This window comes from Drosophila ananassae, chromosome 3L (genome assembly GCF_017639315.1).
Source record: "Drosophila ananassae strain 14024-0371.13 chromosome 3L, ASM1763931v2, whole genome shotgun sequence".
In the NCBI taxonomy this organism is placed as follows: Eukaryota; Metazoa; Arthropoda; class Insecta; order Diptera; family Drosophilidae; genus Drosophila; species Drosophila ananassae.
Window position 1 is genome coordinate 24112931 of NC_057929.1, and position 13098 is coordinate 24126028.

General features: G+C 38.2%; 2 long non-coding RNA genes across 2 annotated transcripts; both read left to right on the top strand.

The window, feature by feature from the left end:
- Positions 1 to 4817: 4817 nt before the first annotated feature.
- On the top strand, positions 4818 to 5322 carry LOC116656204. Its single transcript, XR_004311205.2, has 3 exons — positions 4818 to 4915; positions 4972 to 5004; positions 5065 to 5322. It is a non-coding gene; the product is annotated as an uncharacterized LOC116656204 (long non-coding RNA).
- A 6959-nt stretch (positions 5323 to 12281) lies between these two features.
- LOC116656202 lies at positions 12282 to 12850 on the top strand. The gene is made up of 3 exons (XR_004311203.2): positions 12282 to 12379; positions 12436 to 12468; positions 12529 to 12850. It is a non-coding gene; the product is annotated as an uncharacterized LOC116656202 (long non-coding RNA).
- Positions 12851 to 13098: the final 248 nt, after the last annotated feature.

Sequence of the window (13098 nt, forward strand, 5' to 3'; positions counted from 1 at the left end):
CATCGCCACTATTATTGAAATACGCTCCATTTAAGTAAAAACACGCACAAATTAATTTTGGCGCCAAAATTATATTTCTTGTTTATTTTTTTATATTTAATTATATTTGAGCGCAGCGAACACGATTTATCCCGCTGTGCGCTCAAAACCGTACACTGAGTTGTGGAATGTATATATATATGAACGCTTGTGTGAGTCAAATGCACTTGCAAGTGCAACGTATGTATGAGTTAACACCCAAAATGTCAAACACTAGATAATATTAATAAAACGCTAAGTCCAAGCACATAAGTTCTCAATAACAACTGCAAAAGAGCTTACATAAACGCATTGAGTGCACCGTGCACCGGATGCAATATGATGCCGTGGTACCAATAAGGCTCACACGGATCGAAAGACACGTGCGCTGAGTAAGCATTGCTTATTCTTGCGATCGTGGGAAAGCCAAAAGAAAGAAAACACCCAAATATTTGGCAAAGCTCACTGAACTTAATGGCAAGTGCATCCACCAACAACACAATGCACTTGCATTGACCAATCAGCAATGAAGATATGGACTTAAGCTACAGCAACAACATCAGCTACCAATGACATCGAGGGACGCCAGCAGCAGCAGCAACCGCGACCGAGATCGCGGCAGCGATGGAGCAACGCATAGGTGTAATTATTAATTTTAAGAATCACAATTGTCAGTTCTAATCCGATACTCAAATAAACAAAACGTGAAAAAGATTAATTTCTTTTTTTAAAAGAATATTAATAAAATCTTTTTAACTGGCGCCCGAGCAGGGACCTGGTGAAAATCCGCGAAAGGATACAAGTTCCGAATCTCGTTCAGATCGGTAAAAAAATCCCGACGTTCGGCTATATCTTCAATTAATTAAGAAAACGCCAAACACCGCGATTCGGAAGTGCAAAAGTGCCGTTAAAAAAGAAACGCTACAACGCACTCCTAAAGGAATTGTACCTAGCGGAAAAACCAGGCTCCAACTTTTATCGCCGTGATCCCTTCAGTACCCGTTCAGAGGGAACGTGATCCAGGTATAGAGGAGGCTCCGTAGTAGACCCACACACAGGAGGAATCGTTGCTGCGTGGGACAAAAAGGAATCAGCCGAACCTATCGTCACGATAGCACGCCGAAATGATTTTAATGTAAGCTAGTTAAGAAATATTTGAAAACATAAAAACCCTAAGAAACCTTGAGTAAAACACGAACTAAAAATTAATAGTTCAAATCAAAAATAAGAGGAAAACCTCATCAAGAAATTAAACAACAAAATTTTTAAGAATAATATTAAAAAGGATATAAAAATTAAGTTTAAGGAAATCCCAACCAAATCATACAAATTAATAACATATGCTCCAATTGAAACCTTACGAAGATCTAAACTAGAATTTTTAGAAAAAATTAAATATAATTCGCTTGACATCCAATCAACTAACCCTCATAAGACCATTAACGATCATCCATTAAAAACCTCATTAAAATGACTGAACAGGACTTGGTAGATAGGATGGGAAATCTTGTAGGACCTTCGTCCTCTGTAAGGACGAGTTCGAAACTACTGACGGAAAAAGATATTGAAGAGAAAATTAGGCATTAGACATACTTCAAGAGAACCTAGTTTGGTAAAGGAAATCATTAATCCAAACAAGCACTTTTCAAACTTTTCAGACCAAATAATTAAAAGGGAACTAGCCCACAATATTGGCGAGCTATATAAATTACCGGACATAGTGCGGACACTTAGAGACTTTTCCGGAAACAAGACCGAATATTCGTCTTGGAAGAAAAGTGTAGAAAGGGTTTTAAAAATTTATGACAGTAAAAAGGGGTCCCCAAAATATTACGGCATAATATTAGCAAAGGAACAAAATCGTCGGTCAAGCAGATGCTGTCCTCGAGTCCTGTAACACACCTTTGGACTGGGAGGCAATATCGAAGTGTCTGACTGCACACTTTGCTGATAGGAGAGACTTAAAGACACTAGAATATCAGTTGTATGCACTTAACCAAAGCAACAACTCGATAGTCGAATTCTATCAAGCCGTATACCAACAACTTTCTTTGATTTTGAACCAAATTGGGAATCTCGAAGCATCTCAGGAAACTATACAGGCACTATCAGCACTGTATAGAGAGAAAGCATTGGATACATTTGTAAGAGGCCTGAACGGCAATCTTTCCCAACTTCTGGCTATTAAAGAACCCCACGACTTAGGACATGCATTACTTCTTTGCAATCTAATAGAGAATCAGAACACTAGGAATGGCCAAACACCAAAAAACATTTACCCCAGAAGAGATAACTTAGTACCCACTAGAGGGTATCCGCCACAAGCCCTACCCCGAATGACCAAAACAAATTTTCAACCAAATCTGTACTATAACCCAAACCAAGTAAAAAAACCCGCAATCCCACCAAGGATATTTGAAACAACACCAAACCGACCTAGCCCACTCAACCAAACTGAGACAAATCAACCAAGAGCGCAAGCTTTCTTTAACCCCAACCCACCTTCCAGACCCCAACCAAAGCCAACACCCATGGACGTAGACCAGTCTATTCGTTCACGCCACGTTAACTATATGAATAGACCTCAGGACAACAATTTTGTAGGGAAACGACCCCTGAGCAGCACAAATGTTCAAAATACTAATAAAATGCAACGCCAGTTCAATATACAACCAGAAGTAGATGAGGAACAAGAATATTTTTCAGTCATCGGAAGAGAATGGAATAAACGAGCTGGATGAAGAAGCTTCATGGCAAGCGGAATCCGAACAACAGGAATCCATTGATATGTCAGAATTATATTTTTTAGAATAAACCGTTCCTCCTTACCCAATTTTAAGGTAACTATCGGGAACGGCAAAACTCTGAAATTCTTAATTGACACCGGCTCAAATCCAAATTACATTCAAGCAAAACTAGTACCAAGCCCTAAACCCAATAGTAAAAACTTTACAGTAAATTCAGTAGGAGGGAATAACGAAATAAAACAACATACAATAGTTAAACTTCCCTACATATCAGATACCCCATTAAAATTCTTTCTATTAGACACACTGAAAACCTTCCATGGAATTCTAGGTAACGACACTATGAAAACACAAGGGGCAATAATAGATGTTAAAAATGATATTCTGCTGTTGGAACATAATAGGAATATTAAAATCCATCAATTAGAGGCACAAGACGTAAACAAGACCAGACCAACAGACGAACATATGACAGAAACTCAAAGAGAAATAATCAAAAAATTTATCGACACCCATAAAAACCTTTTCGCCGATCCTGAAACTAAACTAACTTACACTACCAGAGTTGTAGGTGAAATTAGGACTTCCTCCGATACCCCTGTCTACGGAAAGCTCTACCCATATCCGGCATCGCTTAGGCAAGAAGTAGAACAACAAATTCAAGAAATGGTGCAGGATGGCATTATTAGACCCTCACGGTCACCCTATAATGCACCAGTTTGGGTAGTCCCGAAAAAAACCGACACTAATGAAAAACAAAAATACAGGCTAGTTATTGATTATAGAAAGCTCAATGAGGTAACAATATCCGATCAGTACCCCATTCCTGAAATAGGCGAAATAATCGCACAATTAGGAAACAACAGATTCTTCTCAGTACTAGACTTAAAAAGTGGATTTCATCAAATACCACTTAAAGAGTCAGACATGGAAAAAACTGCATTCGCAGTGAATGGAGGCAAATACGAATTTACCAGTTTACCATTTGGATTAAAAGATTCACCAGCCATATTTCAAAGAGCTTTAGATGACATTTTGCGAGAACACATAGGGAAAATCTGTTATGTGTACGCTGACGACATCATCGTTTTCAGCAAAACAGAAAACGATCATGCTGAAAACTTGAACAAAGTGTTTCTAACATTACAAAAGCCAATATGAGGATACAAATCGACAAATGCCACTTTTTCAAAAAAGAAGTCGATTTTCTGGGATACACAATTTCAGAAGAGAGAGTTAAAACCAACATCGAAAAAATCAAGACAATTAAAAACTTCGCAATACCTAAAACACTAAAGGAACTTCGATCATTTTTAGGAATGACAAGCTATTATAGGAGATTTATTAAAGATTATGCGAAGATTGTCAAACCTTTAACTGCCCTCTTAAGGAGAGAAGAAGGACGCGTATCCAAATACAAGTCAAGCAGAATAGCTATTAACCTAGACAAAGAGGCAACGGGTGCATTCGAAAAACTTAAAAACACATTTATATCTAGGGATGTAACATTAGCGTACCCAGACTTCACGAAGGAATTCCAATTGACCACAGACGCATCAAATTTTGCCATAGGAGCCGTTTTAGAACAGAACCATAGACCAATAACATTCATATCCCGTATCCTCTCGAAAACCGAGGAAAATTACTCAACGAACGAAAGGGAAATGTTAGCCATCGTATGGGCTCTCCAAAGCTTAAGACATTATCTGTACGGATATTCGAAAGTGACAATTTATACAGACCACCAACCTGACCTTTTCAAATAGTGCAAATAACCACAATGTGTAGTGTGTGGATTTCCAACAGGGCACGCATGCGAAGAGCGGTCATAAGATAGACATAGAAAAGCTTAAAAGCTTATCACCGAATATCATTGATCTGCGGTCACCTTGGATAAGTGAACGAAACATCACGCGATTCTTATCTATGTTTTTGCATATCGAGATAAGATGGCCGTTATGTAAAAGCTTTTTCTCTAGCATAGTTAGGGCTAGATTTGCATAGGAGAGCTTTGACATTATTTGACGAGTAAGTAAGCAATTGTAAGCCAAGTTTAATAAATATTTAAATTGTGCTGAAAATTAAATAAAATCAAATCCCAGACGAATTATCGGGATTCATTTAATAAGTGTTTAGTTATTTTATGCCAGGTATGTTATAAATTCAGTGCAGTGCAGTTTTTTTTCATGAATTTATTACCCCCCAGTGCCACGTGCCAGTGCGGCTAGTACCAAATTATGTAAGCGGCTAGCACCAGATTTTTTTTAATCGGCTAGTACAGGATTATGTAATCGTCTAGCACCCTATTATGCAACCGGCTATCTGGAGGCCGAAATGGATGAAATATGGGAATTAACTAGTGCAGAGATTCGACGCGGGATCGCAATCTTTTGATAAATATTTTTGGATTCGACGACAAGCCCCCTTTTCGCTACACGGAGAGAAAACTCCGGCGAATTATTTATAAATTTGTAACTATAAGAAGTGCAATTATGTGAATATTGGCCTGCTGAATTTTATTCAAAGCTCAAATCCCTTTTGTTAATTATGAAATTATTCTGGGGAAAGAAAGAATATTGTATCTTAATTCGAATTTTGCACACCCTTCAGTTTTTTTTAAATAATTAATATCTTAATATCCGTTGTTATTTTATTATAAATATATAGATTTATGTAAATATATATATATGAGTGATATGAAAATATAAGGAAAGAATTTAGATTGAATTAAATAATGATAACTTTGCGATAATATTCGAGCATGGCCAGGCTAATTTATTGTTCTATTTAAATTAATAATTATAAACATCTCTAGCTATTCCTGTCCTTGAGCTCAACGGCGGCGAACATCGGTGAGTGAATATCCCTAAATTAAATTTTAATAGTTTTGCGAAGCAAACAGTAAATTTTAGCGAGGCATGAATTGAATAATTTGGATTAATAATAATTTTAACTAATGAAATCGCAAATTTTATAATTCCTAATTTAATTACTACATTAATCCCAAACGTAGTTAAACTGATTTATTGAATTTAACCCAATATTTTTAAATCTCTTCTTTATATCTAAATATAAATTTATATATATATATATTAATATGAATTCTAATGAAATTATATAAAGTAGCTGTTAAGGAGAAATTTTATAATGAAATAGAAATACCCGACTGGGAAAAATGAATCAAGTTCGCTCCAATTTAAATTTGAGGGTTAGGAACTCCATGAAGGCTTAAGGCCATTACAGATCCGCCACCGAAACTTCAAATAGCCATGCTGGAACCACAATAGGTATCACATAGGATTGTGATATGGGGCGAATCAAACGTCGTAGATCTCGCCAAGGTCGGGTGGGTTAAGAATAGGGTATAATGAACATCTAATACCCTACAACTGATCAAAGTCATTCTCTCTCTCTTTCTTCTGAGCCTGTTTGCCTTTTAGGTGATTTGTTTCCTTAGTTTTCTTTTGGATTTGAGTCAGTAGGACAATCATCCGGGTTTTCGTTATTAATTTGCATCTAGTTAGTGCACTTAAATTTATTTTGATGATGTGTAGTATGGATACGTGAAAAGAACCACCCCCATCCGTCGAGCTTAGTCTAAGACCACAAGAAGTGCACGCCCTTCACTCCCATCCATACGTCCCCAAGGTATATCCTCTGGACCTTGCAGTAGATCTTGCAATTTGGTTCTGTTTAACTACAGCCCGTACACCCCCACGTTAGAAGTTGGCTAACAACGTAGGGAGTTCGAACCACACCCACACATTACAAAATTGGCGCCCAAACGGTGAGGCCTGGTTAGAGTTATCTAGTCAGTTTCCTTTTTTTTCATATCGTCTTTTGTGGAACTGCAAGAGGCTAGAGTTTTTTTGGCATCTTGACCCATTAGACAATGATATATCGTAGTAGTATTTTTTTTTAGTAAAACCTATTAAATCTGTTTAACTTGAATTTCGATGGAATTCACCAACTGTTCGTCTTTAGGAATTGCGATTGCAGTTCAGCAGCTTGGACTGATCGACAAGAGCGACTCTTGTGTGTAACTTGACTTCTCCAAGTTGAATAATTTCAGATTTATCAGGTCCGAATAATAGATTCTGGTTAGGAATCGCAAGACGCTGAAAGAGTTTTAGCTCTTGACCTACTACCTATGTACATATTATCGGAAGTTTTACGAGTCAGTAATTTTTTTTAGTGTATCCCCAAACAGTATCAGAGAAAGAGAGATTTGATCAGTTAAGTGTTTCAGCACATTTCGGATTTCCGAAAAGCGCTATACGAATTTTGGTGGCGGATTGGTTTTGATTTTTTTATTTGGCGTATTTTTAGTTTTGGAGTTTTATAGTAATTTTTTTTATATATTGAATAGATAATTTGATATTTTACCATGGCAGTACGACACAGCTTAGAGAATCCAGCAGAAGGCGTAGGAGAGCAGGAAACTATTTGTTCCACTTGTCGCGAACCTACGAGTTCAAACGATATGTTGGCTACGACTCCCTGTAATCATAAATTTCATTACAGCTGTTTAATGCCACTTTTACAAGTTAAATCAATTTGTCCCGTTTGCAGCAGTAGTTGCTCAGTTAACCGACTATCCCTTACTAACAATAACGTAACGGTTGAAATAAACGAGGCAGAGGCCTTAGGAGAAATGTTAGATCCCAGTCTTGAACCAATTAGAGCTAATCCATATAACAGAGGGAAAGGTGCTATAGCAAGAAAAGGGGTACAAACAAGGTCTATGCAACGTAAGGGACAGCCAAGTGACCCATACCTCGAGAGCGACAACCATCGAGAAGGGTTAGGCAGAACCGAAATAACGGATTTAGTACAATCATGTATACAAGCTCAACAAAACAACATGTTGCAGAATATATCCCAAATTATTAACTCATCGATAGAACAAGCTCTAAAAAGCAAAATGACTTCCCTTAATATCGAGTCAACAGAACAGGATCAAAGGTCACCTAGCGTTCCCCGATGCTTTGACGATTACCAATCGCAATTACCACCCATTCAGAGAAATATCAGTCATCATAGTGAGACATCAGCCGGAAATTCTAGAACGTCCAGTATTTCCCCCGAAAAAGTCGCTAACATTATACAAGGCTGGCGAATTAAATTCGACGGTGCGCGAAACGGCATGCAAGTCGAAGACTTCCTATATCGTATTCGCTCCCTTACAGCACAAAATTTAGGAGGCGACTATCAACTTTTGTGTGATCATTTGTACTTGTTGTTCGCAGGAAAGGCGAATGAATGGTTTTGGAAGTTTCATCGTTCTCGTCCTAATTTCTCTTGGCAAACCTTCCAACAGGAATTTCGAGAAAAATTTCAGGAAGTGGACTCCGATATGGACATTTGGGACTTGATCAATGTTAGACGACAGTCAGAACACGAACCATTCGAAGAATACCAGTTCGCTGTAGAAACTTTGTTATGTAGACTAAAGATTCCCATATCCGAACAATCTACCGTACGAATTCTTATCAGAAATGCAAAGATATCGTTACGTTACGAGTTGATGCATTTAGGTATTAACACCATCGCTAGATTACGTGAAGAAATTCGTACTCACGAGCAATTTCAAAAGCACGTCAAGGCCCAATCCTTGAAACCGAAGATACCAAATCGTTCAGTTTCAGAATTATTTGGCACTTCAGCAGCTGAACTAGAAATGGAAGTAGACGAAATCCATAAGAGGAATCCGATCAGTATTTTGTTATGGCTGCGGAGCCAAAGATGTTTATAAGCCAAAATGCTCTCGGTGTAACCCGTCGGAAAACCGTCAGCGGGATGCGCAGAACACCACCTGTCTGACGCATCCTTAAAATCCAAACCAACAGTTAAGGAAAATTATTCTCAAACGGAATTTACAACACCTATTCCAGAGAATAACAAAGTTCAGCAAGAGGCAGAGCCCCTTTGCGCAGTCACCGAACATCACTCATTCGTACCTCTACACCTTCGATGGAAAAGGTACAATGAAGCAAAGTGTCGCATATTCGGATACCCGAAGACGACGGCCAAACTGAAACCAAGACGTTCAACCACTCGGTTGAAGTTATTTTGGAAAAATGTTACCAGTACCAGGAAAAAGTTAGTTTCATCTATATTTTTTAACTCCGATGATAGGTTGTATACCGATATTAGTATAGGAGAAAGGAACTATGTTGCATTACTAGATTCGGGAGCATCAGTAAGTTGCTTAGGCGGAAAAGCAGCTACCGAAATTATGAGCAATCACCAACTTAAGAAATGCTCGGGAAATATCCGAACAGCCAATAATAATAAATGTCCCGTGGTAGGGAAATATGTGACTAATATTTCATACCGTGACAAAATAAGACCTATTGAATTTTATGTTATCCCAACATTAAGTCAGGATGTTTATTTAGGAATTGATTTCTGGAAAAGCTTCAACTTAATCAACCACCTAATTAGCCCTAAGGTTGCAGAATTAGATACTGAGAGAGATGAACAAAAGGGAAGCCCAAAAATACACCTTTTGTCACCTGATCAACAAAGCAACCTTGATAAGGTCATCAGTAAATTTCCATCGTTCGATAGGGAAGGCTTGGGTCGTACCCATCTCATGGAGCACGTCATCGAGGTAGGCGAAGCAAAGCCAGTAAAGCAGAGACATTGGCCCATATCCCCTGCAATTGAAAAATTAATGTTTGAGGAAGTAGATAGGATGTTGGAATTAGGTATCATAGAGGAATCGAAAAGCCCATGGAGTAGTAACAGTGTCATTGTAAAACGAGGAGAAAAGATTTGTCTTTGCCTCGATTCCAGAGTGGTTAATAAGGTAACTATAAAGGACGCCTATCCACTACCACATATTGACGGAATTCTCAGCCGTTTACCACCAGCACGTTACATAACCGGCTTAGATATGAAGCACGCTTTTTGGCAGATCCCTCTGGAACAAAACTCTCGGCAGCACACCGCGTTCACAGTTCCGAACAGGCCTTTATACCAATATAAAGTAATGCCTTTTGGTCTGTGCAATGCACCTCAGACACTTTGTAGATTAATGGACCTTGTGATCCCGGCTCACTTTCGTACAAGAGTTTTTGTTTACTTAGACGATCTTCTTATCTTATCGGAAGACTTTGAGTCGCACATGCAGCTTCTTCAAGAAGTGGCTGTATATCTAAGGAAAGTTAATTTGACAATAAACGTCGCTAAGTCTAACTTTTGCATGCGAGAAGTAAAATATTTAGGATTCATCATTGGATATGGTCAGCTTAAAACAGACAACGAGAAAATTATGGCTATCAATGAATTCCCCGTTCCCACTTCCGTCAAGCAACTGCGACGATTTTTAGGTTTAACAGGATGGTATAGACGCTTTGTGGACAATTATGCAACTGTTAGTTTCCCGTTAACTCAGTTGCTACGGAAAAATAGACAATTAGAATGGACCCAGGAGGCAGATAAAGCATTTGCTGAGTTGAAAGGAAAGTTAACATCAGTACCGATACTGCACACTCCCGATTTTTCTAGACCCTTCATACTACTGTGCGATGCAAGTATATATGGAGTGGGATGTGTCTTGGCACAAGCAAATGCTAACGGCGACGAAATGCCGATTGCCTATATGTCCGAGAAACTGACAAAAGCGCAGCGCAATTACACAGTGACCGAACTAGAGTGCTTGGCAGTAGTCAGAGGTGTGAAGAAATTTAGAGCGTATATAGAAGGTCTAGAGTTTACAGTAGTCACTGATCATGCATCATTGAAGTGGCTAATGGAACAGAAAGATTTGACAGGTCGCGTGGGTCGATGGGCGGTCAAGTTACAGCCTTTCGCCAAGCAGATGAAAATTGAGCATAGGCGTGGAACTCTAAACGTAGTAGCTGACACTCTTTCCCGTCAACATGAACCAGCGGTATCTGAAATCAAAGACTTCGGTCCATTGATAGATTTGACCTCGGTTGAATTTAAATCAGCAGAATACACGGATCTGATTGAAAACATCCAACGGAATCAGTCTAAGCTACCAGATCTCAAGATTATGGATAATTTTTTTTATAAAAGAGTAGAGCAGGCCACTGGTGACGTTGTCCAAGAAATGAATTCATGGAAATTATGGGTACCTTCAAACTTAAGGCAAGAGACTTTATACAGATCACATGTCCCCCCAGACGCAGCTCATTGCGGCATTGGGAAAATGGTAGCAAATCTAAAAAGATTTTTCTTTTGGCCAGGAATGGTTTCGCAAATTCGGGATTACGTTTTGAAGTGTTCCGTATGTCGCACAACGAAAAGCCCAAACGTAGTGTTGAAACCTCCGATGGGAAAGCCGTTAACCTCAGATAGGCCCTTTCAAAAATTGTACATGGATTTATTAGGCCCGTATCCCAGATCCAAAAGTGGGAATATCGGCATACTAGTCATAGTAGATCATTATACTAAGTTCCATTTTTTACATCCGATCAAGAAGTTTACTTCGAGCCGGATTTGTGAATTTCTCGAAACTTCAGTATTTTATACCTTCGGTGTTCCTGAGACGATTTTAACCGATAATGGCTCACAGTTCCGATCGGCCGAGTTCAAGTCATTTCTGACCCGGTTCGGAACCAAGCATATTTGTACAGCGATCTATTCGCCCCAGGCTAACACAAGCGAACGCCTAAATAGGTCAGTTCTCGCCGCAATACGCGCATACATCGGTGCCGATCATTCCAATTGGGATAGACATCTGCCGGAGATAAGCGGAGCCCTTAGAGCCAATATCCATCAAAGTACTAGATTTTCGCCTTACTTTATGACCTTCGGTCAGAATATGGTCCTTCACGGGAAAGACTACGAACTGCTGAGAAATTTGAATCTTTTAAAAGACAATACGGAAATACAGCGTACTGACGCCTTGCAGTGTATTCGAAATAAAGCTAAGAATAATATATCTTTGGCTCATGAAATAAACGCTAAGGTTTATAATTTAAGGACTAGATCGGTAGAATTTAAAAATGGTGAAGAAGTCCTTGCTCGTAATTTCGCACAAAGTTATGCCAGCAAGAAGTTTAACGCTAAATTAGCACCTCTCTTTATTAAAGCTAAAGTGAAAAAGAAAGTAGGACGTTCTTATTATGAACTGGTAAATGAATCAGGGAAAATTTTAGGAACCTACCACTTAAAGGACATTCAAGTAATAAAATAAAATAAAATATTAGTAGATATTAGTGATTTCAGTTAATGACCCCTGCTAATAAGATTTTTGGAGCATTAACTGTGGTGTAGTGTGTGGATTTCCAACAGGGCACGCATGCGAAGAGCGGTCATAAGATAGACATAGAAAAGCTTAAAAGCTTATCACCGAATATCATTGATCTGCGGTCACCTTGGATAAGTGAACGAAACATCACGCGATTCTTATCTATGTTTTTGCATATCGAGATAAGATGGCCGTTATGTAAAAGCTTTTTCTCTAGCATAGTTAGGGCTAGATTTGCATAGGAGAGCTTTGACATTATTTGACGAGTAAGTAAGCAATTGTAAGCCAAGTTTAATAAATATTTAAATTGTGCTGAAAATTAAATAAAATCAAATCCCAGACGAATTATCGGGATTCATTTAATAAGTGTTTAGTTATTTTATGCCAGGTATGTTATAAATTCAGTGCAGTGCAGTTTTTTTTCATGAATTTATTACCTCCCAGTGCCACGTGCCAGTGCGGCTAGTACCAAATTATGTAAGCGGCTAGCACCAGATTTTTTTTAATCGGCTAGTACAGGATTATGTAATCGTCTAGCACCCTATTATGCAACCGGCTATCTGGAGGCCGAAATGGATGAAATATGGGAATTAACTAGTGCAGAGATTCGACGCGGGATCGCAATCTTTTGATAAATATTTTTGGATTCGACGACAAGCCCCCTTTTCGCTACACGGAGAGAAAACTCCGGCGAATTATTTATAAATTTGTAACTATAAGAAGTGCAATTATGTGAATATTGGCCTGCTGAATTTTATTCAAAGCTCAAATCCCTTTTGTTAATTATGAAATTATTCTGCGGAAAGAAAGAATATTGTATCTTAATTCGAATTTTGCACACCCTTCAGTTTTTTTTTAAATAATTAATATCTTAATATCCGTTGTTATTTTATTATAAATATATAGATTTATGTAAATATATATATATGAGTGATATGAAAATATAAGGAAAGAATTTAGATTGAATTAAATAATGATAACTTTGCGATAATATTCGAGCATGGCCAGGCTAATTTATTGTTCTATTTAAATTAATAATTATAAACATCTCTAGCTATTCCTGTCCTTGAGCTCAACGGCGGCGAACATCGGTGAGTGAATATCCCT